This window comes from Phyllostomus hastatus, unplaced genomic scaffold, assembly GCF_019186645.2.
Source record: "Phyllostomus hastatus isolate PE091 unplaced genomic scaffold, TTU_PhHast_1.1 phas_contig_80, whole genome shotgun sequence".
NCBI classification, from domain to species: Eukaryota; Metazoa; Chordata; class Mammalia; order Chiroptera; family Phyllostomidae; genus Phyllostomus; species Phyllostomus hastatus.
In genome coordinates, this window is record NW_025333960.1 from 42,435,234 (window position 1) to 42,461,261 (window position 26,028).

At 40.2% G+C, this 26,028-nt stretch overlaps 1 protein-coding gene and 1 non-coding gene across 2 annotated transcripts in view; both read left to right on the forward strand.

The window, feature by feature from the left end:
- DCC (DCC netrin 1 receptor) overlaps positions 1–26,028 on the forward strand; it is a 668,131-nt gene that overhangs the window by 24,697 nt on the left and 617,406 nt on the right. The window lies entirely within an intron of this gene.
- Positions 12,696–12,797, forward strand: LOC123826508. Its single transcript, XR_006787073.1, has one exon. It is a non-coding gene; the product is annotated as a U6 spliceosomal RNA (small nuclear RNA).

Below are 26,028 nucleotides of genomic sequence, written 5' to 3' on the forward strand. Positions count from 1 at the left end.
AAGAGTAGGTTTTTAGTTGTCCCCTTCCAAAGTAAATTAACTCTGCAGTAAAATTTAAATAGAAATATATTCCTAAAGATATGCAGCGTGGATAGACATCATCTGCCTGATAGAAATTACAAAGGAGAATGTGGCAGGTCTTTTTACAGTAGAAACATCAACAAAATAACTTTTTAAAAATCTTTCAACCTTTCATTCCCTTTTCTTTGTTATGAATTCTAATTTATGTGTCAACGTAAATAGCTAATTATTCATTCTGAAAATCAGTATTTTAAGAGAACTGTTCTTTTATTCAACCCTTAAGCTAGCTACACTGTGATTTTTACAGATACTGTAATTTAACTGGAGTAATATCTAAAATAACTCAGTGACAGTAGCCAGAAACTCTTCTGAGTTTTAGAAGATCCCTTTGGAATACAAAACCTTGATTTTTTTCTTTTTTAAAAATAAATGTCAACCTAACAAACACTTAAATCAGAATAAGTAGATAGATTGGGGGATATAATTATACATCTTCGATGAGATTATGACTGATAATAAATTTAGTAATTCATTTTTACTTTTATGAACCTGCCTCTGGTACTGAGTTCTCTTCTTATGCTTTTTTTGTCCAGGCTAAAATTTATTGTTTAAGTTTAATATTCCCTAAGATATTTATGTTATATACGATACAAAACTTTTTGATAAAGCAAGAAAACATTCAAATGTAGGGGATATTCTAGAAACTAAGTTGGCAGCAATCATGGAAAATCTCATGTACGAGGTCTGTCCAGAAAAGGTTCAACTATTTTTAATATAACAAGAACAGTTTGTATGACATTGATGTAACCTGGCAGCCACGGCAAGTGGACTGGAAGAATGTGCATGTGTGAACAATGATGACTTCACTGTACTAGTCAGTGGGGGTGGTAGATGCTGTTGAGTGAGCATGTGTACTGTGTGGCCATCACATTCAAAAGACTGAGCCAGGAGAACAATGAATCTGCATCCAATTTTGCATTAAGCTTAAACATTCCTCCATGGAAACTATTCAAATGATTCAGATGGCCACAGCTACGGGCAACTGATGATTGGCAGCTTCATCATTACAATGCACCTGCTCATGCATCACGTCTTGTGCAGAATTTTTTGATGAAACTCTGCACAAGAGTGAAGATCACGTGGGTGATGCACCCCGCTTAAAGCCCAAATTGGGCACCCTGAGACTTCTGGCTTTTCCCCAAATTAAAATCACCTTTGAAAGGGAACAGATTGTAAACCATTAATGAGATTCGGGAAAATACGACGGGGCAGCTGATGGTGATTGGGAGAACTGTGTGAGGTCCCAAGGTGTCTGCTTTGAAGGGGACTGAGGCGTCATTGTCTTATGTACAATGTTTCTTTTTTTTCTTTTTTCTTTTTTTTTCAAGATTTTATTTATTTATTTTTAGAGAGGGAAGGGAGGGAGAAAGAGAGAGAGAAACATCAATGTGCGGTTTCTGGGGGTCATGGCCTGCAACCCAGGCATGTGCCCTGACTGGGAATCGAACCTGCGACACTTTGGTTCGCAGCCCGCACTTAATCCACTGAGCTACACCAGCCAGGGCCTACAATGTTTCTTATATCTTCTTCAGTAAATGTCTCTCTTTTTCATAGTATGTGGATGGATACTTTCTGGACAATATCCATACAACTTTTTCTGTCAGAATCAGTGTATATAGATGAAAGTACTGAATACCATTAGTGAAAACACTCCTCTCCCCTTAAGAAGTTATGGTTTTTTAATAGCCTAATGTTTTATTTATAATGGATATCTATATATTCAATAATAAGCACTGTAATCCATGGGTCATTTCTCCCATGATTGTTAAATATATCTATCGTTAAAAGACAAAGTTCAGCTGAGTAAATTTGAGGATCTAGTGCTTTATTCAGAAATTCCTGTCTGGATCTGCACATATCTAGCACAGGGAAAGGGGGTCCAAGGAGCCAGGCTAAGTGGAAGGCTTTTATAGGGGAACGTGGGCGGGGCATCCAGCAAAGAGTGGATTGCTTTAGGCAAGGTGACCCTCCCTGAGGAGAAGGTAGGGAATCTTATCAGGCGGAGTGCCTCTCTGGTGCTGACCAGGAAATTCCGTTTTGACTGGTTGAAGGTCGCATTCTTGGGAGAGGCTGATACTGTGATTAGGTTAGACAAGAAGTCTTGGTTTGTTGACTTGGGGCTTAGTACAAGTGACTCCATTTGGACTTTTTTTTTAGCAGTATTATTCTGAAGAGGTAAGAATGAAAATAAATCAGAGTTGATTCCTAGTGAATAGCTAGCCACTGAGATACAGGAAGGAGCCTTGTATTCTTGATGTCGCAAATAACTTGTTTTAAACTTTGAGTGACGAGTTTAGCATAAAACAATGAAAAATGTTAATAACCACAGTAGGTCTCAAATTTATCTCATTTCACAGTATAATAAGAACATATGAAATACAGTGCAATATGATCAAAGCTGCCACTCCCTGTGCTATAGCTGAAGTTCTTTGGAGACTCCCTATTAGAAGACAAAACCTATTGCTTTAGCCCCAGAGGTCAGAATGATTTCCACTGAGAGGCACATTGAAAACACATCCAACACATCTGAAAAGCAGCCCTCTGTACTCACAATCCATTACATGTCTTCAATGGGGGTGTCTCTCTAAATGCCACTCAGGTATGGAGGTACCTGCTCTAACGGGACTGTATAGAGCTACGGGACTGTGATATTGTGATTTATAATAAGAAATACATATTTGGTTTTCATCCTGTTTCTGGCATGGACCTCCTAAAACCCTTGGAATTTGTTAAGTGATGAGAGTGATAAAGGTGTTTTTTAATGTGAATTAGATGACTCTTGGACCCCACCAAAGAATGGGGGCTGGTTGCCGGGAGAACCAACCATGTGACTGGAGGACGGGGACTTTCAGGCCACCCACCCCTGGACCTCCAGGAAAGGGAGAGAGGAAGGAGGTTGAATCAATCACCAATATTTAGTGATATAATCAATTATGCCTTTGTAGCAAAACCTCCATTTAAAAAAGAATATTCCAAGAGCTTCCAGTTGATGAGCAAGTGGAGGTGTTGGAAGAGCACTGTGCCTTGCTCTCCCATGTTCAAGGACACGGAAGCTCCACACTTTTCTCTCATGTCTGGGATGCATCTCTTCCACTTGGCTGTTCCTGTTATACCCTTTTGTAATAAAAACCAGTGATAGAGTAAGTACAATGTTCCTCTGAGTTCTGTGAGCCACTCTGGCAAATCAATCAAACCCCAGAAGAAGGAGTACTTGGGAACCAATTGGTCAAAAACACAAGTAACAGCCTGGACTTGCAACTGATGTCTGAAGTAGGAAGGGGTGGCGGAGGCAGTCTTGTAGGACTGAACCCTGCACCTGTGGAATCTGATGCTATCTGTCTCCAGGTAGATGGTTGTTAGAATTGAGTTGAATTGTAAGGACACCCAGTTGGTGTTCAGAGAATTGTTGGTAGTGTGGAAACCCCTTCTACCCCACTTTGGAACTGGGTCCAGGAAGCCAAAGTAGGGGCTCCAATTTCTGGAGAGTCATGAGGCCCCAGGCAGATATGCCCAGCTCTGAATCTAGTGAGCTCAGGTCAGAGCAAGTCCCTGTGAACAGTTCGATAGGTATCGGTACAGGTGGGGATGCGTGTGCGAAAGACAATCTGTATTCTATTGTCTGCATATTTCCTGTTATGATCTTTGGAAAGCTGGATTTACACTGCCTATATTCTTACCTAGGTCTCCCAGAGCTATTTAGACATAAAAACAGTGCATGCACACACACAAACATATATTCGCAGCTTTTCATTTAGATGACTCCTTCTAAGCCTCTATGTCTTAAATCTGTTGAATAGCACAGTCATAAATTCTACTATTAAATTTATGACCACTCTACCTTTGTTGTTGTACATTGTTAAAAACTGCAAAAAAAATCACACAAAAAATCAGTTTGATTGTAACCCTCGAAGCTTTACCACCCTTATGAAAGGGCTTCACAGGAGGTTTCATTTGAGGAGATTTACCTGGAGCATTTCACCAACTAGGAGTCTATTTAAGAAAGTGTTTTAAAGATTAATAAAGCCCATAAAGCTTCACCATTAAGTTTCAGTGCTGGTTGATTTTATTGGATTGGATTTTTGTGGTCCCTCTTGCAAGGCAAATTTATCTTCAGAGGCTTCTGAAACATGACAGAGAATGTAATTAGCAGGATCCAAACACTGCTCCCAGGGGCATACTTTGGGTCCCACGGGGCACAGGGCACTTCACGAGTGGACATTGCGGCTATTTCTCTGAGGTTATTTCCAGTTGGGTCTCAGCCCAGGAAGGGCCTGGGTCTGGAAGATGTGGTTGCAGATAAAGTTAATGTCCCTTGTAGTTCTCCTCAACCCCCAAACAGATACACATTGCACGTATCTGGGATTTGTTTGCTTGTTTTTTTATTAAGAAGTAGTTCACATACCATTTAAAATTCACCCTTTGAAAGTATATTATCCGGTTGTTACTATATTCATAAAGTTGTGCACTCATCACCAGTTTCTAACTTGAAAATGTTTTGTCACTTTCATTCCCCCCTCCCCTTATAGCCTGGCAACCCCCTAATCTATTTTTTGCTTTTTTAAAAAAAATCTTTCAATATCTTTTTTGGCTTTTATTTTTTTATTATTCTTATTTATTATAGTTGTCCCAATTTTACTCCTTTGTTCTCCTCTATCCCTGCCCCGGCTCCCACAGTCAACCCCCACCCTGTCGTCCATGTCTGTGGGTCATTCATACATGTTCTTTGACTAGTTCCTTCCCTTCCTTCCAGCATTCTCCCCTCCCAGCTCCCCTCTGGCAGCTGTCAGTCTGTTCTGTGTTTCCATGTCTCTGGTTCAGTTTTGCTCATTAGTTTATTTTGTCCATTATATTCCTTATATAAGTGAGACCATATGGTATTTGTCTTTCACTTCCTGGTTTATTTCACTTAGCATAATAGTCTCCAGTTCCATCCATGCTGTCACAAAAGGTAGGAGTTCCTTCTTTCTTTTTCCTGTGTCGCATTCCATTGTGTAAATGTGCCACAGTATTTTAATGCATTCATCTACTGATGGGCACTTAGGCTGTTTCTAGCACTTGGCTATTGTAAATTGTGCTGCTATGAACATTGGGGTGCATAGGTTCTTTTGAATTGGTGTTGCAGGATTCTTAGGGTATGTCTCAGCAATGGAATCACTGGGTCAAAAGGCAGTTCCATTTTTAATTTTGGGGGGTAATTCCATACTGTTTTCCAGTGGCTGAACCAGTCTGCATTCCCATCAACAGTGCACTAGGGTTCCCTTTTCTCCACATCCTCACCAGCACTTGTCTGTTGATGTTTAAATGATAGGCATTCTGATAGGTATGAGATTATATCTCATTGTGGTTTTAATTTGCATCTCTCTGATGGCTAATGGTGCTGAGCAGTTTTTCATATGTCTATGGGCCCTCTGTGTGTCCTCCTTGGAGAAGTGTCTGTTGTTTATTTTTAACATGATCAACATTACCCTGTAAACATTCTGTGGCTTGCTTTTCACTTAATGATATAGTTTAAACATTTAAAAAATATTTGTTCTTACAAGTCAGTTTCATATTTTTAAATTCCTGCATTATATTTTATGGTTTATATTTCTCTGCTGATAGATATTTGGTTTGTTTCTATTTTTCACTTTTGTTAATCGTGCCTTAATGTATATTCCTGTATTTAGTGGACACTCTTTTGTGCCTGTCTTTCACAAGTTCTCTGACATATACTTAACAATGTAACCGCTGAGTCACAGGTATCAGCATTTTAGTAGATACCAGTAGATTCCAGAACATATTGTTAGCCTAACCCTAAACATCAGGCCTCAGCCTTTGTTTTACTGCCACTGACCAAGCCAATAGATCTGGCTTCTCCTTAACTTGTAGTATCACTGAAGTTTATTGTTTACTACAAGAGCAGTGATGACTTGACATTGTTGAACAGCCACAGTGCTTGCCTCACTTGAGAGAGAGAGGGGGGAAGAGAGAATAGCTTATATACAGAAACCTAGAGGAAAACATCTTACATGTCCTAGAATTCTCCTGTACTGGTATATGTCTTCCCAGCTCTTTATGGAAGGAAGCTTCTAGTAGGTGTCACTCCATAAAATGCCTTGGGGTTGTTATCTTTAGGTGCGAACCAGGTGTTATATATACTGTCAAAATGGTGTTTGGTCGTATCAGCACACCACAGAAGAAAGGGAACTCCTTCTGGTGCCCTGAAGACGCTCTTAAGATCTGTTATATCCATACTCATCCCTTCAGTTCTCGTCCCTTAGCAGTTTCCTAAGCATGCATATTCTGATACCCGTGGTTTTGCACACTTTATTCTGTATGTGTTGTTTTCTCAACCATCATGCTCTTGCATATATATTTTTTATAAGACTTGGCTCATGCAGCCCATCTCTGGGAATCTTTTGCCCCCTTGGGCTAGGAGAGACCCCATTTTCTTAGTGCTCACAGTGACTGTGCTGTACCCTCTTCCCCCTGTAGTGGCATGGTACATACTACACTATATCCTGTGGCACACACATGTGCAAACACACATGCCCTTGTCCACTGGACAATGACTTCATGAAAATAGAGATCCTGTTATTTCTACTTCACTTCCCTGGGTGAACAGTCTCTTTAGAACCCTGGCAGCTGTGGGCAGAGAGCATGGTAGTTAGGAGCAGACTTTACGGAGACAGGACTTTGGGTCCTATCTCTAGCCATTCACTAGTCCTGTAAACTTGGCCCATCTATGGGAATGACCTGGGCTTATTTTCCCGACTATAAAATGGGCCAACCTCATAAGGTAGCTGGGAAGATAATCCAGTCATACTTAGCAAAGGGCCTGGGACTTAGTAGGGGCCCAATAAATGATGGAAAACAGAGAATTAGGGCACTTTAAAAAAAACGATTTTATTTATTAATTTTTTAGAGAGGGATAGAGAGAGAGAGAAAGAGAGGGAAAGAAGCATCAAGGAGTGATTGCCCCTCATGTGTCCCCCTACTGGGGGCATGGCCTGCAACCAAGGTATGTGCCCTAGACTGGGAATCAGACTGGCGACCCTTTGGTTCACAGGCTACACTCAACCGCTGAGCCACACCGGGCAGAGTGAGCTAGGGTACTCTTAAAGACATCTATGTAACAATGCCTTTGTGGAGTCAAAGGGTGTCGGCGTTTTACAAGTTAAGAAGCAGCTAGATCTAGGCACTTTGCAGCGAATGGGAGAAAGAAGCCCCAGGTAGAAGCCCTGTTTTTCTCTGTGGGGTCACGTGTCTTCGTGTCCTGAAGGCTCTGTGACTGTCTGGCCTGTTTCAAGTGCGGAGTCCTGGCTTCCCCACCCACATGGCCCCGTGCAACCCTGTGAGGTTGTACCTGCCTGTTACAGCTCTCAGCACCAATCCTGTAGGATCAACACCCCTTCCTGAAGCCATCACCATTGACGGTGACTGCACTAAAAGTATGGATAATGTTCAGGGGTTTGACCTTATTTTTGATGATATTGAAGCACAGCATTGCTCCACTCTCACTTAGTGAAAGTCTGAACGGTGTTTGTCATGGCTTTGAAGAGCTTTGTCTGGACCAGCAAACCTTGGGACTCTGCCCTCTTTTCCTGGGAAGGCATGTGGACTGCAGATTGGCCAGTTGCCCCAGTTGGCCTTCAAGCTATCATGAAAGTAAATGGTCATTAAAGATATTAAAATATCACTGGGGTTAAGAGATTCTTGTTAATGATAGGACTTGGATTAATAGCTATGTTTTCATACAACACTTGATTATTTCTAGCAAATTTAGAAAATTATCTCCCATTTTATGCTTGTCGTCTCCTTCTGTTCAGAAATATAAGCAGTGATTCTATTTTGCCAGAGGGTTTAAACCTGTTTCCTCCAGCCCTGGCCAGTGGCGCAGTTAGTTGGAGTGCTGTGCCATATACCAAAAGGTTGTAGGTTCAATTCCTGGCCAGGGCACATACCTAGGTTACAGGTTCTACACCCAGTCAGGGTGTGAGTGGGGTGGGGGGGCCAACCTATTGATGTTTCTTTCTTTCCCTTCCTCTCTCTCAAAAATCAATGAACATATTCTAAGGTGAGAATTTTTTAAAAAATTAAAATTTATATGTGAGTGTTTCCTGTAACATGAACCTATTTTTTCTAAGTCTCTCCAGCCCTACATTTGTGTAAATACCTCCAGTAGGAACGTTTATTTTTTTACAGAAAGACTTTTTGGAAGGTTCTCGGAAAATGTTTTATGATCAGCATTATTTATGTTGCGTACGTGGCTATGTAAATAATCTCAGCCTTTTCTCCTCCAGAACTCCTACAACTTAACATGTCTTCAAAACATGTGAATGAGGCTACAAGATAATGCTGCCTCAAAAAGCATTTCTGTGCTTTGGGCAGGAACTGTGAGTGCAAAGCTGAGAACGTGCGTGCTCAGCCTGGTGACAAGGTAAAGGAGGTTTATACGTGAAACCGTCCCACAAATGGCACCACACTTCGGAGGAGGAAAGCAATTTGGTGAAGTGAAAGATGTTAAATGTTTTAATTTTCTCCTGTGCCAGTACAATCTTGTAAAACAAGGTGACATATTACATTTTCTATACTATAAGGGCTGCAAGAGCCTGTCAACATTTTCATTATGAACTCTATTCTCAGAGCTTTGTAAGTCAGCTTTAAGAATTCGCTCTGGCCTGACATTTGAAGTGCAAGGTCTTACCTGGGGAACATGTGTTTCACATGTTTTAAAAATTATGAGTTTATCCATTTCTCAGTTTGTAGTAAGTAACCTTTCCGTACTGTTTCACTTGGCATTCTGTGTCTCAGCAATTACAGGCAGAAGGCTTACATGTGGAAGGTTGATGGTGGGGGCACCTACAAATGTGGTCAGCACAGGTCAGGGCTGGCAATTGTTATTATGACTCAAGTTCTGACTAATTACTCAGCTCATCATACAAAAAGCAGAAAGAATTCTATTGCGCTGTACTCAACATTTGACATTAGACTCTCCGCTACCCAAGGAGTACACTCTGCCAAATCTCTGCAGACAAGTCCCTGATTGATTGGAGAATTCTTAGTCTCCAGACTGTTTATTTTACATTTGTATTATTTTCTGGATGGTGTAAGACTTTTTCCTTAAGCTTCATGACATGCATTCTAATTTTGCTGGCTTTTTGTTAAGTCTTCTTTGTGATTTTATGTGTATGTGCACATGTGTGTTTTCTTGCTATCATATTTAGCCCTCAGTAGGTTTTCAGTCAATATTATTTAATAATGCAGACATCCTTTTTGCACTTTGAAATGTCTGCAGTTGTCTCTGAAAGAATTGCTCTTTGGGAAGTAATTGGAAAAGAGGGAAGAAAGAGCAGAGAAGCAGAAGAGACGACTACGTGCATGTTGCCTCTCGGTCGTCAGGCTTTGAAATATTTTGAGGACTAACTACTTAGTGTTGCTTTGCCAAAAGAATAAACATGGGCTATCTGGAAACAATTGGAGTACCCTCAATAAAAGGTGTGGTACCAAGCCTTCGGTTCTAGACTGTTTCAGAAAATGCTAGGAGATCCCCACTTTTTGGTATATATTCAACATTATATCTATTCTGCTTGATTGTGTTATATTTTTATGCAGCTATGAAATTCACGTTAAAGTGTGAGAAGCACCCAGAGTTTAATTCTAACGCTTGTGTTGGTTGCGTGAGGACAGACTTTGTGCCAGTTATCTAAAAACATTATTTCCATTCCTCACAACCACCCTGCATGCAACGGCCTTCCTGCAGGAGGAAGCTAAGGAACACACAGTTTAATTAATTTGTCTCCCCTGCTAAGCTAATGAGTGCCCACGACAAGTTTAGAATCCAGGTCTTTCAGACCACGAACCATAGTCCCATGATCTTTCCTTTCTGCCATCGCGCTCTCTTCATGTGGACAAAGACATCGTCTCTATTTAACTTTTCTCTCCGAATCATGCTATGCCTAACTCTGTAAGTGGATTGCGTTTTCCAATGAAAAATGTTAGGATACAAAGACTGGTCCTCTGATTAAAAGAAAAAAGAAAAGGAAGGGACTGAAGGACTTGAAGCGGTCTGAGATTAAACAAGGAACCTGATTTCCTTTTTGGTTCCTCTCACCTCATCGTCATCTCTTTCTGCCTTCTTCCTGTCAGGCCCATTGCAATGAATGGCATCCGATCCACCGTACTGTACAAGCCACGAATCTGGGCGATGCAATTTCTCTCTTGTGCACTCCCCCACTTGCGCCACATTCTGATCTAAATTCTAAATCTGATTCTAATTCTAAAACACCAAGCTGTGTCCAGTCTCAGTACAAAATATTTTTCTCCTTTTATTTATTTTTTAAAAGTATTTTATTGTTCAATTACCACTGTCTGCATTTTCCCCCATCACTCCCCCTCAGCCAAACCCACCTCCCTCCCTTGCTTCCACCCTCCCCCTTGGTTTTGTCCATGTGTCCTTTATTCTCCTTTTAAATGGACCTATTTATTAGACCGCTTTTAAGTTCTCAGCAAATTTGAGCAGAAGATGCAGAGAGTTTCCACGTGCTCCCCTCACCCACACACGCGCAGCCTCCCGCAGGGCTAATGTCCTGCGTCAGAGAGACAGATGTGTTGTAACCAATGAGTCTACACCAACAACCATCATCACCCCAAATCCGTAGTTTACCTTAGAGTCTGCTCTTGGTGTACACTCTGTGAGCTTTGGCAAGGGTATAGTAAAATGTGGAGCCCTTGCAACCATTGATCTTCTTTACTGTCTCCTTCTGTTTACTTTTTCTAGAATCCCATATCGTTGGCATCATACAGTATGTAGACTTTTGAGGCAGGCTTCTTCCACTTAGTGATATGCCTCTAACATTCCTCCATGTCTTTTCATGGATTAATAGCTTATTTCTTTTTAGCTCTAAATGATATTTGTTGTCTGGCTGTTCCCCTGTTTATGTACCCATTTACATACTAAAGGACATCTTAGTTGCTTGTAAGTTTTGTCGATTATTAATATAGCTGCCACAATACACCCATGTGCAGATTTTTGTACGGAATTAACTTCTATTCATTTAGGTAAATACCAACAAATGTAATTGCCAGATTGTATGGTAAGAGTATGTTTACTTTTATAAGAAACTGCCAAACTGCCCTGGCTGGCGTACCTCAGTGGATTGAGTGTGGGCCTGTGAACCAAAAGGCCGCCAATTGGATTCCCAGTCTAGAGCACAAGCCTGGGTTTCAGGCCAGGTCCCCAGTAATGGGGCGCATGAGAGGCAGCCACACACTGATGTTTCTTTCCCTCTCTTTCTCCTTCCCTTCCCTTCTCTAAAAATAAATGAATAAAATCTTAAAAAAAAAGAAACTGCCAAATTATCCTCCAAAGTGACTGTACAGTTTTGCATTCCTGTCAAAAATGAATGAGTGTTCTTATTGCTTCACATTCTTCCCAGCAGTATTCTAGATTTTGGTGTCATTGTTCCAGATTTTGGCCATTTGAAGAGAGGTGTAGTGTCATTGTTGATTCAATTTGCGGTTCCCTGATGACATGTGATATGGAGAGTCTTTTTATATGCTTACTTGTCATCTGTGTCTCTTTTTTGGTGAGGTGCCATTGGCTCTTTAGCCCGTTTTTTTTAAATTGAGATATAATTGACATATAACATTATATTAATTTTAGATGTGCAACATAATGATTTGATATATATGTGTACTGAGAAATGCCTACCACAATAAATTTAATTAACATCCAACACCACATATTGCTAATTTTTTTCTCGTGATGAAAACTTTTAACATCTATTCTTAGTAACATGCAATACAGAATTGTTCATCAGAGTCACCATTATATCCCTAGGACTTATTTATCCTAAAACTAAAACTTTGTATGTTTTGGTCATTTTCACCCACTTTGCTTCCTCCTCTTTTCTGCCTTTGGCAACCATCATTTTTTCCCCTGCATTCATTCATTCATTCATTCATTTGATTCTGTATATGAGTGAGATTTTGCCCAGCCTTTAATCAATTTATTTTCTTATTTTACAGTTGTAAGGTTTTTTTTTTGTACATTTTGAATGACAATCCTTTATCACACGTATGTACTTTGCAAATATTTTATCCCAGTTTGTAGTCTGTCATTCTCCTGATGAAGTGCCTTTCACAGAGTGGAAGTTTTTCATTTTAATGAGGTCCAGCTTATCAATTATTCTTTTCACGGATCATACCTTAGATATTATATCTAAAGAGTCATCACCACATCCAAGGGCATTTGGATTTTCTCCTATGCTATCTTCTGAAAGTTGTATAATTTTGTGTTTGGCATTTAGATCTGTGATCTATTTTGAGTTACTTTTTTTGCGTAGGGTGAAATGTACATGTAGATTTCTCCCATGCACTCGCCCAGCTGCTACAGCATCATCATTCGCTGGGAATATATACCTTGTGTTCATACGTTCATCTTTGCCAGAGATCAGCTCTCTATACCTACAACTGTGTGTCCCTGCATTTGTCTCTTTCCATGGCTGCTGGCATCGTCCAAACAGAGGCTGTAGTCATCCTGTGACTGACTGTGCTGTAAGTCTAGTAATTAGTTTGCAATCTATTTCATACACTGAGGCCAAAGTTCTGAAAAACATTATTTGAAGTTGCGGTTGCTTTGGCAGCACATCCACTAAAATTGGAACGATACAGAGAAGATTAGCATGGCCCCTGAGCAAGGATGACATGCACATTGTGAAGAGTTCCTCATTTTTTTTGAAAGAAGAAACATATAACTGCAACAATTTGGAAGTTGTTTAATGGTTTCCCACTGTTCTTGGATTCAAATCTGAACTTTCTGATGACCTAAGAGCTCTGCCTAGTCTGGCCTTCTTCTTTGATCCCGTTCCCCTGCCTCCCCTCTCCTCCTCCAATGCCCAGTTCTTTCTGACCAGTTTCCTCACAATGCCCCAGCCACACAGACATTTCCCCTCCTCTGAGCATGCCGTGCCTCCTCCCACATCAAGACCGGGAGTATGGAGCAGTCTCCTAGACACCCTTATCCCAGTACTCCATGGTTAAGCTCATTCCTGTTCATTCTTCAAGATCTAATCAGATGTCACTTTTTCTGGGAAGTCTGTGGACACTTCTTAGGTCTCACTGCATTAAGTGTTCTTTATCGCAATCGCAGATTATAATATTATTATTATTATTTCTTTAGCATCTTTAGATTTCTTTAGAATTTAAGCTTCATGGATGCAGGGGAAGCTGTATCTGTCATATTCCCTGATGTATTCACGGTGGGCACAGTATTACAGCATCCTAGTGTCCTTCCAGGGTCATGGGCAGTAACTGACCTTGAATGGTCAGTGAGGGGTGAGAACAGAAGTGCAGAACTGGATACTGAGGAGTAAACCCCTGATTCCTGGGCTATAATTCCAGGACTTCTCTGTTTATCTGGGAGCCAAGTAATCAAATTATGAGCCAAAAGACTTTAGTTCTCAGTGCACAGAACCAACCCAGACAGTGGGGATTTGGCGAGTCACAGGATCTTGGATTTTGAAAAAAATAAAAGTCTGCATGTAGTAGCCACGACTTTTTATAATGGTATTAAACCCAGAGCATTAAAGGATTCAGAGTTCATCTTCCTTCCACATCCTTTGTTCGGTTTTCTATAGACAGTCCCTGGAAGGTAGGGTAGCCAGTGGGCCCGACTAATCAAGGTCATCTGGGAAGAGCTGAGTGCAGAGTGGCCCCGCATCAGAGCCGGCGCATGTGCACAGACTTCGTGCAAACCTTGAAGGAGGGTGAGGTGGAGAGCACGTGTTGTTGTTGTTTCTTTTTTAATGCAGTGCGGAAAAATTCTCATTCATATAAAATGAATTCAGTATTTAAAATATTGAATAAATCGACAGTTATTTTTCAATTCTATTCCATTTAAAAATTAGTTATTTATCAAGTTACAAAGGAATATGTCCAAGCCCCTGGTTAGCTGACATTGCTGATTTCTCTAGTGCCTCTCCCTTCAACAGCCGCCAGGCTGCTTGCAGAAGTAAGCAGGGATGTGGTCACCCTTTTCTACTCTCCCCTGCAGGGTAGACAGAGCAGCCGGATACTTGCTCTGCATAGGAACACTAGTGAGTCGGTGTCCGGAGCCCAAGGTCATTTTGGAGCATTTTATTTTCACTAATACGGGGCTATAGATGGAGACATTGTACCAGAGAGGTCTCCAAGGGAGTTTTCTGTGCTGTTTTATCTATCTGAGGGAGGTGGGGGTTTCTTCAATGTCAAAAGCCTCTTGTAACATCAAACTATTTTTTTTCTCTCTTTCTCATCATCCCTCTCTTGTTTTAATTGATCCCCCAGTGTAGTACTTTTCCAATTTGGTGTATGTCAGACTCTCCTGGAGGAACTTGCTAAAAATACAAGGCATCGATGTACTTCAGGGAGGCTGTTTGCTTGACTAGCCCCCCAGGTGGTTCTAATATCTACCAATGTTTACTGTGTATATGGTGTCAAGTCTACGCACAGTAGCACCAGCTCTGTTAGTTCATGGCCCTGCCCCCTTTTATGTTTATCACGTAGTTATTTACTCTGGTACCTTCTTTTTACTTACTATAGTTGAATGCTGTTTGATTATTAGAAGCTATTATCTATCAGATCCTCTTTATTAAAATATAATGACAAACACTTAGGTAAATGGTGATTTTACCAATTCATACTGAACACTTCTTGGTCTAAGAAAATCATGGTAACAGTTATTCTTTCAAAAATATTCCATTGTTCCCTGATTAAAAACAGCCAGTAACCCGTGAATATCAGGAGAGTAATAGCAGGAGGTGTATGTGTGTGCATTGTGGGGCACAAGCAATTTGTCTTTGAAAAAGCCTGATTAAATGCGTCTCTGTGGATTGCCATGGTTTATGACAGAAGTGATGTGAAGATTTGTGTTAGAGGTTTAATAATTTTTAGAGTTGAAACTTTATTCTGCTTTTGTTTCCTTCCCTTTGGCTGATAGTTAATGTCTATGGTACTACATCAAAGAAACTTCCATGGGAGTTCCTAATTAGAATACTATAATGCAATGGGCAGAAGCAGGTCTCTAGGGTGGATGGCAGAGCTGGCTGTATTCTCTGTTTAAAGAGATAAGAGCTCAGATTGTATAAGAACCTCCCCTCAAGGAGGATTCTGTCCAGTAGAGCATATGATCGATCACAGTGTTTTTGTGCTTGTTTTTTTGTTTGTTTGTTTGTCTCTTTGTGTGTTTGTTTATTCTTTATAGTAAAGTCTGAGTGGAAATAGAACCACCTCAAGGAATGATTTAGCATCTTATTTCAAATTTCTTGCCTCTAACATTTAAATCATTGTGGCACAGTACACATGTAACTCTGTCTTGCTTCTCCTGAAGATTTCTTCCTTCAGTACACATTCAAGTGTATGCAAATATTTTCATTGTCAAGAAAATGAAGTTTGCAAATTGGTCAGTTGCCTGGTGTTCAGAGTGCTGTGGACGTAATTCCTTGAAGGTGGATTGACTGCATGGTTTTGGATAGCATGCCATGATACTGGAACCTTTTATAGTTATAATGGGGATCTCATCCCCACCACTTCCTACAGACACTGCTGTAAAGAATGCTAGCACTTGGGAAACCTTTGCAAAAGGAAATTACAATTTCAGTGGAAGAGCCTGGATTTAAGATCATTAGATCCCAGAAACCTATAACTTCTGTATTAAAGTATATGGTTTCAGTTAGTTAAACACCTGAAACTGAGATCCTGGGCTTCCAACATGAAAGGTTATTGAAAGTTTTTAATGTTGGCAATTTTTATCTTACTTTATGAACACATGACTTTAATTCTGTGATCTGAATGTCAGTTAAGTTAATATCCAAAAGGGGTCTATCCTTGCATTTTATCTTTAACTATAAATTCCATTTTAAGATGATATAATCACCGAATATATTTATTTTTCTACACAACAACACTGCAGGCACTGATAAAAAAATTTATAAGAATTGAAAGGTACAACCCTCCCAAAATGAAGAAAAAATAGATGGGGACTTATGTAGGCAGGAGATTGCAACTGTCTGGAGAAAACAGGAGTCAGATCCAGGGGGAGAGGGTCCATGCAGTTCTGGAGACCAGAAGGCTGAAATCAAGGCACCGGCAGCACCCCACTGCTCTGGGGGCTGTCGGGGAGAATCAGTCTTCAGTCTTTCCAGTTTCTGTTGGCCTCAGTCGTTGCTTGGTTTGTGGCTGTATTGCTCCAATGTCTGCCTTCGTAGTCACATTGCTTCCGCCCCCTCTGGGTGTCGTCTTCTCTGTATATGTGTCTCAAAAGCCTCTCTACATCCCTCTTGTGAGAACACTTATCATTAAAATGGGTAATCCAAGGATGATCTCGAGATCCTTAACTGCATCTGCAAATACCCTCTCTCTTTTTTAATAAAGCAGCCTTTACAGGTTCTGTGGGTTAGGATATAGATATATCTTTTTTGAGAGTGGACAGAGGGGATAAAGCCCTCAATAAGTAGCAAAGAGTAAATACAAAGGGGGAGGAAACGATGAAAGACTATCCCAGAAGGACTTCTGTGTACTGACCCGGAGATCAGCCAGGCCAGGCCTGCAGCAGAAGAGGGCCTAGGTGGCAGGTCTCCAGGAAAAAGAGACTTGATGGATTGGTTGGAGTATTTGAGGGAGAAAATAAGGCCATTATAAGTACAAACATATTTTTAAAAGAAAAAAAGAAATGTGAGTGCTTAGACAAATTAAAAGCTAGACCAGATGAAAGGTAATTATGCACTACTTGGCCCATCAGTGAACAATATTTACATAATTTTGAAAGTGTAAAGTGTATATTAATTTTGACCTTTTTCAAATCAAATTATAAATAATACACATGGTGTTATTAAATTTATCCTGAAAAGGTCAAGTATGTATTTTAGATGTGTCTGTTTTATAGATACAAAAGTATAGATTTTATCTCCTTTAAATACTTTTAAGATAAAAATGTATCCTTTTAGGGAGAAAGTAAATGATAAAAAGGAAAAGAATGCTAACAACAATGGATACAGGTAGGAATAGTCTCCTTACAAACTGTGTAGTCAGAAAGTATTATCTGTCATTGAAAGAAGAAATAAAGAGTTATGGGTATTATATTACTTAAAATGTTCATTGGCAACCAATATAGAAAATTCCAGAATGGAGTGGTGGCATAAGTGAGCTAAAACTTCATTTGTCATTATAAGAAGTCAATAAATAGTGTCTAAAGTGAGTAGATCAAGAAATAAACACACAATTAAGAGATGTGAAGGAAGGTACAAGTGGAGTTTTTAAAAGTACCCTGTGAGGAGTGAGACTAGGGCATAGAATAGTAAACCTTTTCTTAGGTGTTTTAAACATGTGCCTTTAATAGATCAAAGAACAGTAAAAGATACTAACTTGTCTTCTATTCTGTGGATTAAAAGTGTCTTTCAATACATCAAGAGGTGTCTTTTAATAAGTAGAATTTTAAAATTTTTACTCATTTTAATTTTACATTGTCTGTTTCACTACTTCTCAAACTCTGTGGACCATTCAACGTTTTTTCCAGGCATTGGGTGACACTTGAGTAACTGTCAATGAAATGAATGAGTATAAAAATAAACAAAAATAAAGACACTCCAAATACAGTTTTTAAGTTAGACTTAGTAGACAAAATTTCCATTTCAAATTTTTATAGAAGTGTCTAACAGCTTTCTTTCAATGTGCTTACCTGCCATGCTGCATCTCGGTACCGGAGAGTCTGCGGACGGAACAGCTGCAAGTGGCAGAATTTGAGCAATGAACTCATTTTACCTTTTTTCCCCTCTTTGTTCTCCTTGCTTTCCTTTTCCTCCCTCCCTCTTTTCTTTCCTTCCTTCCCTCCTCAGTGTTGCCTTTTTCTGTTGCCTGGGATGGGGAAACTGTCCCCTTTCCCTTTTAGTTTTCCTAGCTGGTAGAATAATTAAAATGACATAAGGCAGATTCAGAGGAGAATATCAAGTTTTAATACATGTACATGGAGGATTTGCATAAGCATGAAAATTCCAGAGACAATACAGCAAGGTGAGGTATATATGTCATTCTGAACCACGGAGGGGAAGTAGGGGTCCAGAACTTCAAAAGGAATTAAGGAGAAGTCACAAGGGGATGAAAAGGGTCAATGTTTGGTGGACAAATATTAGCTGGGCCATCTTGAAACAATGGGACACAGACAAGACTTGGATCAAATGGGCTGTGGTAGGCTGCTCCCTGCCCACCAGACATAGCTTAGATTAAACTGTCGTCTTCTGTGATGGCATTTCCCTCCCTGGAGCAGGTTCTGTCTCTGAAATTCTTTTAGGCAGTAATGGGGAAGGACAAACTCTCTTCCTGAGCCTTCTCAGCCTGCGTTGCTTCAACTTGAAATAATCTGCATGCCACAGTGGAGTATCCTGGGGTGACTCGTTTTGAACCCCCACACTGTCTTAAGAAATCCTCTCCTACCCCAAGATTGTCAAGATATTCTGTTTTATTATCATCTAAAGGTTTTATCATTTTTACTTTCCACACACAGGCATTGAGTACACCTGACTGCTGTATGTGGTGGGAGATAAGATCTTGATTGTATTTTTCCCTTGTCAATATCCCTTGCAATTTCTCCCTTATCAGTTGTCCTCTGGCCATCACAGGATCATTGCTTTCTCGCTGCTTTGCAGGGCCATAAAGTACATACCTTGTCAAATATCAAGGACCTATTAATGCAGGCTTTGTTTCTGGGCTCTGAATCCTGTGTCTGGGTTCTATATGTTGATATCTGCCCTAGCATCAATAACAGTATAGTAATCGATTTGATTCCTGTAGCAGTAAAATAATTCAGTGTTTTCAGGAGCATAACTTCCTATTCTGTTCTTTGTTTAAGTATATCTTCACTTTTGTTGGCCCTTTGTGTTTCCATAAAATTTTAATTGACTTTGATGTTTCTTCAAGAAACCCTTTGAATGGAATTGCATTAAATTATAAATGTTTGGGGGAGGAATCCTTTTTATAGTTTACATTTACATTTTTATATCTTTACAGTTGTGGTCTTCTCTATCTATGAATATGATTTATTTATTTTTTCATTTTGGTCTTTAAAGCTCTGTTTTGAATTCTATTTAATCATAGAGGTCTTTCATAGTTTTTCCTGTGGATATTCCCAGCACATGATATTTATTAGCCCCCGGTATTTTAAATAGTAGTTTTATTGCCCTGGCTGGTGTGGCTCGGAGGATTGAGTGCTGGCGGGCAAACCAAAGGGTCCCCAGTTTGATTCCCAGTCAAGGCACTTGCCTGGGTTGCGGGCCAGGTCCCCAGTTGGGGGCGTGCAAGAGGCAACCACACACTGAGGTTTCTCTCCCTCTCTGTCTCCCTCCCTTGTCCTCTCTCTAAAAATAAATTAAAAATTAAAAAATCTTTAAAAAATAGTAATTTTAATTTTATTTCTTATCTGTTGGTTTTATATATATATATATAACTCAATAGATAGATAGAGTCCAGGAAGCTGGCTCAATTTTTTTTTATTTCTACTAACTCAGCTTGATATTCTTTGGGACTTTACAATTTGAAAATTTATACATTTTATGATCATCTTATAAAAAATGATTAGTGAACATTATTTGTTAGACAACATCTTTCAAAATACATGGTCTATAGAATAAACTACATAAGGACATATTTCCCAGGTGTTAAGATGGCATCCACCAAACTCTGCTTTGACCTTGGTGAATACAAGTCATTGTAGAGCATTGAATTTTATAGTCAGTATTTATTGAATACCTATTTTATTTTATTTTATTTTATTTTATTTTATTTTTAATTGTTGTTCAAGTACAGTTTTCTGTCTTTTACTCCCACCCCAGCACCCCCCAGCCCACTCCACCTCCCTCCCATTTCCACCCCCCTAGTTATTGTCCATGTGTCCTTTATACTTGTTCCTGTAAACCCTTCTCCTTTTCCCCTGAAATTCCCTCCCCTCTCCCCTCTGGCCACTGCCAGCCTGTTCTCTATTTCAGTATCTTTGGTAATATTTTGCTTGTTTGTGTGTTTTGTGGATTAGGTTCCACTTAAAGGTGAGATCATAAGGTATTTGTCTTTCACCGCCTGGCTTATTTCACTTAGCATAATGCTCTCCAGGTCCATCCATGCTGTCGCACAGGGTAGGAGCTCCTTCTTCCTTTCTGCTGCATAGAATTCCATTGTGTAAATGTACCAGTTTTTTGATCCATTCATTTACTGATGGGCACCTAGGTTGCTTCCAGCAGTTGGCTATTGTAAATTGTGCTGCTATGAATATTGGGGTGCATCAGTTCTTTTGGATTGTTGATTCAGGGTTCTTAAGGTATAATCCCAGCAGTGGAATTTTATACGTGTCAGACTGACTACGCTGAGGGGGTGCCTCCCTTCGAGGAAGTGCACTGCAGCGGGAAGGACGAAGGAGCATCTCTAACGCTGTTCTTAGGCAGAAGCCACAGTTTCATTGTCCACCTGGCGCGTGTCCCCCGAGCTCTGGTGTCCTTTCCAATCTTGCTCATTTTCTCAAAATGGCATGGCAATTTTATTTCAGTGGCCTGTCATGAGGTTTAAAAGCAAGGGTCCTTAAGAAGAAAACTTTGTTTCTACTTGAAATTCAGTATTCTTTTTTTATCCTTTCAGGCATTAAATTTTATGGATATTCATTTTTTTACAAAGCCCTCATGACTTTGAGACAGATGTTATGCCCATCTCTTTATATGTGAAAGAGTAAAGAAACATTACCTTCCTTTGTTCTTTAAATACTATGAGGACATATTTAAAGAGTTGGTTAGTTCAAGACTGTGACTTCTTTCATGGCTGATTGAATGTGCAAGGAGAAACTTTAGGAATAAAAAACAATGTGTCATTTTTTTAGAAGAAACCTTCTGAATGATAAAAAGGAATGTGTTCTCCTGTGAAGACAGTCAAGGTAAAATACAATCCAGTGGAAGTAGCAAAGTAAAAGACCTCTTCAGTTAATGCATTTTTAGAACTAAGCACAAAGGTGCTTCTTTCTAAACAAAAGGACTCTTACAAATGAGGGTGCACTTTAGACAGAATCTTTTCAAAGACCCCTATTTAGTTCAACAGGCTCCTTCAAATGCAATGCATTATAAAGGCTTGGAAAGTAATGATACCCTCTTGAGCGTGCCACAGAGGAGGGTGTTTAGTTTTATTGCGGAAACTCTGGTAACACAGGTTGATTTGAACTAGCATTTCATGATGCTGAGGGAAGAGATTTTTTACTGTTTAAGAGTCAAGAAAGGACATTTGAGCTCCTATTTCTTGTTTTTTTCCTCTTGTCTCCTGTGTTTCTCCTCTCAGCCCTATCCCAAGTCTACTTCGACCCCCAAAACTCTGGTGCAGGGGTGTCTAACTCACTTTCACAGGGGGCCACATCAGCCTTGCGGTTGCCTCCAAAGACTGAAATAATTTTAGGGCTGTATCAATGTTAAAGAGTTGAAATTACATTCGGCCCTTTGAAGGCAGCCATGAGGCTGTTGTGGCCCCGGGTGAAAATGAGTTTGACACCCCTGCCCTAGTGCCCCAAGTCTACTCCTGAGCCCTCTGCTTTAACCCTAACTTCTGGAACTATAGCCTCACGATTTTTTTTGGCCAGGTACTTTTATTTAATCCCAAATATGCAGTGTCCTGAATCTTGACCTTTCTCCATGTGTATTCTCTGCAGCAGCATCCTGGCTTGCCGATCTCTGGATATGCCCTCCCTTGAACTTGACTTCCTAGACATAGACGTCTAGTTCTCTCCTGCTGGGTTGTATTTGAGCCTCCTTGCTCCCCTCTAAGTCACTGTACGAGAGAAATAAACATTCGCAAAGTTGAGATTCTATCCCCAACACTCTGTTAAGAGAGAAGTAAATTTCAGAACAGTTTAGGGGAATTGATTCCCCATTATGTTCCTTCTATAAACGTTTTAATTTAAAAACCTGACACTCTACCCAGAAGAATTAGGTAGCACATTTGCTTAGGAAGGTAAATCATTAGTATTTTATTATATCACATAAAACTGGTGAAATGCTTAAATGTCTTTGGACAGATGGTGCCCTGTGAGATTCAAGGAGGCTAAAAACAAGAGACCATGCTGATTCCCAGCGTTCAGAAATTTCTAAAAATATGTTGCCTGTCATGACGAAAAACAGACCTGTACTACATATGCTTCCAGAGCAGAAGTGGAGCTTTAGACTCTACTTTACATGTGAGTGAAGAGTGGATAATTATGCAGGGAAATCCGTTTACACAGGCTGTCAATTTGAGTGAGTTGGACATCCCTACCGGTTCCCGTTACAACTGTTCTAGAAAGTGGTTTTAACAACTCTTTAAACTCTTTGAGTACCAAAAGCATACATTAATTCAGAACCCCAAAGAATTTATTTTCTCTCTGCTTTCACTTTTCTAACACAAAGAAAAATCAAACGACCTAAAAGCCTATTACTTCTCACAGAGCAACGCCATTTTAGCCTCGGTATCCTCAGGCATGTATGATAGAGATTAATGTTAATAATATAATTTGAGGCCTGTCAGGGTCCTATAATTCTTTCTGAATCCTTATAAAAATTAAATTGTGTGCATTATAATGTTGAGTATATTTTATTGTATTTTCTGTTACAGGCAATGTAGTGTTGAAAAGATGTTCTTGATCCAAACCTTCCTCTCAGGCATTTGGTAAATAGTCCCTTAACAAGAGTCCTATTGCCCAAGCCCTTTAAATATAGGACTTTATGGAAACTCTTTACAGGTTCTGTTTTATTTTGCTTTGTAGGTCAATACTATTTTTGTAAAAGTGACTTAGTGTCAGTCTCTGGCAAAGACTTGGCAAACATTTCTGTTCTGCCTGGAGGAAGTAGCTTTGGCTGGTTCACAGAGAATTCAGAAGTGTTCCAAGTGGAGTTAGTGGCATTGTTTTTTGCAGAAATTCCAAATACCTTCTTAGCTGGGTGGAAGCTATTCTAATAGGTGAAGGATTTTTGTGTGTGTGTGTGTCCTTGACCATTTTTTTTTCTGTGATGGAGGGAAAATGAAGGGGGCGGTTAGGGGGAAAGAAAAAGGAAAGGGGGAGGCAATAAGGAGAAAAGGTGGTATTTCGAGTGAAAGACCACTGATCTGAAGTTCTCTCTCTTTTTAAATATTGAAATGAAACAGGAACTGTTCTTACAAACTGAATATGAAATGTCCTTGTGTTGTAAAGATTAATAAATACAAACACATATTTCTAAAGCCACTGAAAAAAAAAGCAGCTACTCCATGACTACTTGGTGCTTTCATTTGTAAACATTCAGGGCCCAGGTACTCATTTGATTTATGATCTATGGAGCAGTTTACATGCTCTGCATTAAATTGTAACAGATTATAGTCGTTTGGTATTATGAAATCCTTGGAGTGGTAAACGCCTCAATTTTAAAAAGAAGATCAGAACCTTGATCAAATGTAAAGAGCACAATACTTTCTGCTTTGTGGCATCGTGCACTTTGGTCTTGGGCATACATGTAGCAAGGAAGCATGAAGGAAAGGGAGGTTGTGTGTCTTCTCATTACTGCATGGCTGCTGATCGGGCAAGACAGAATTTGAACCCAGGTCAATCTAAGGGTCAAGATGTAACAGGGTGCAGCCAAGAGGGGGGCCCCAAATAGGGATTTGGAATGGGGTCCAGAACTCAAGGTGTCCAGGAAATATTAGGATGTCCTCACCCCTTCCCCCACAGGTGTGAGTTTGGAGAAGGGACACATGGAGCAGGAACATGTAGGGCTGTTTTGTACAGCAACAGCTTTGCAGCTAACCTCTGGCATGGTCATTTAACATATCTATAATCTTTAACTGGTTGCATAGATATGTTAAATAGCTGTGGTCATGCTCTGAGCCAGGGGGCTGGAAGGGACTCCTCCCCCAGGTGGAACTGGGGGGCAGGTCCCCCAGGTTACAATGCCTGTGTGAGAGCTTGGAGAAGATTGGCTCCATGACATGGGGCCACACCTGCCCAGACTCATGATGGCAGCCCAGTAAACTTGGAATAATGCAGGAATGCTGGCAGGTCGAACTGATTGTAGGAGGAGTCGGAAATGGGGTAGAGGAAGATAGGCGTGGGGATTTAAAGGCAGACTCGGCAGCCATTGGGAGAGAAAACACAGCTGTGGCAATAGAGGAGAGAGAGCCACGTGCTTCTGGCAGAGTGCAGACCCCCGCAGCCCTGTGAGGGAGAATCACCGTGCGGCTTTAGCAGAGAACCGCCTCTCGGCTTTGGCAGAGTGACAACCCCCTCCTCCCCACAGCTTTGCCCAGAAGAACTGTGCACTTTTGGCCTGAGTGGGGACCCCTTCAGCTTCGGTAGAAGAGGACCACATGGCTTTAGGGTGCTCCCTTTGGCCACGTGGACTGGAAAGCAGGAGAGACTTTGCCTGGAAGAAGAGCGAAAGAACTCTTTCCGGTAGGCCACAAGAAGGTGCCACATGACTTTGGATTAATTGGAGATCCTGCCTGGGTGGCGGCACAGCTGACAGTGTCGAGAGCCTGAATCACAGACGTTTGCTTTTTTTCCTGAGTTATGGTACCCTGAATTAGGGTATGGGGAGAAGGCAGCACTGTGGGCGTCTGTGGGTATCCAAATGGACTTTGATATTTTAATAAAGGCATTAGGTCAATACTTTAAGTCTGTATAGCTTTAAATAAACATTTCCTTTCCTTTCACAAATTTCTGGCATCGAGACACATCTTTCCTAAAGTGGCAGACAATCGAACCTGGTGGGGGTCCTTTTGGTAATTGTATATCGTGCCCCCTTGGCCCCGTGTGTGTGTTTTGTAACAAAGATGCATCTTTATAACCAAAGTAGGCTCTGTCCAGTGATTTCAGCAATTTTCCCCAAATACCTAAAGTTAACCATAGTTTCAAATATTCCTGTGGAACCCAACTGACACCCACATGTCAATATTTGAAAAGCCATCTTAAGTGTTCTGGTGTCAAAGTGCTATTACAAAGGACTGCAGCATCATATTCATTTCTTAAAAATAGGCAGGAAAGGGGAAAAAAACCTCCAACTTATCAATATACCTTACTTCCTGGCACCATGTTTTATCTCTGTTACTAACTGCCAAAATTATAAACAATGTCTATTATAATTGAATCAATTATAGAATTAATGTCTCGTTTAGTTATAAAGATAAAACTGTTGTAAGGTATGGAAATTTTGAATCCTGCCTGTTACACAGATGGATCATTTTTCTTTTTCAACTTCAGTGGGAGCTCTTTGAGGGCAGGGCTGATGTCCTTCATTCTGAATCATTAATGACTGTCATAGTAATTGTCAATAAACATTTGTTGAATTGGTTTAAGGAATATTCCTGGATTATACATTTATTATGATGAATGGTAGCCATTTTTCTGCAGTGTTTGGTGAATTGATAAAATTAGTATTGCAGGGTTTCTGATGAGAGAAGACACCCAAGGGTTCTACTCAGTATGTGCTCTGGCAAGATTTGGCACAAAAGACTGAGTGTCCCCTAGGTAATACTATAATCTAAATGCCCACAGAATCAGATACAGTATGGCATGTGATGATTTCACTGAGTCATTTAACAAAAATGTATTCCAGTGTTTTGATTTTTCTGTGCAGTCTTTAGGACAATGACAGAGTAGAAAAGATAGTATTTTGTTTTATAAATGAGAAATACTAAGAGTTGCTCTATGAAGTGACATTCCCAGTGGTGTGTGAGCAGCGTCTTATCTTTGCAATGTAGCTTTTGTCCTTCATGCCAGCTATTATTTCTAGGGCGTATAGGTGAATATGAAAATGATAATATGTTTGCTACATAGATTGCTGTCCTCCTCATTTGAAAACATTGCCAGTGGTGTGATTAGATGCATACGTAAATACGTTTGAGAACATCTTCACATGAGATCGTTTTCAACTCCAAGCAGATGTTGCATACTTTTTTTGGCTTAGTGAC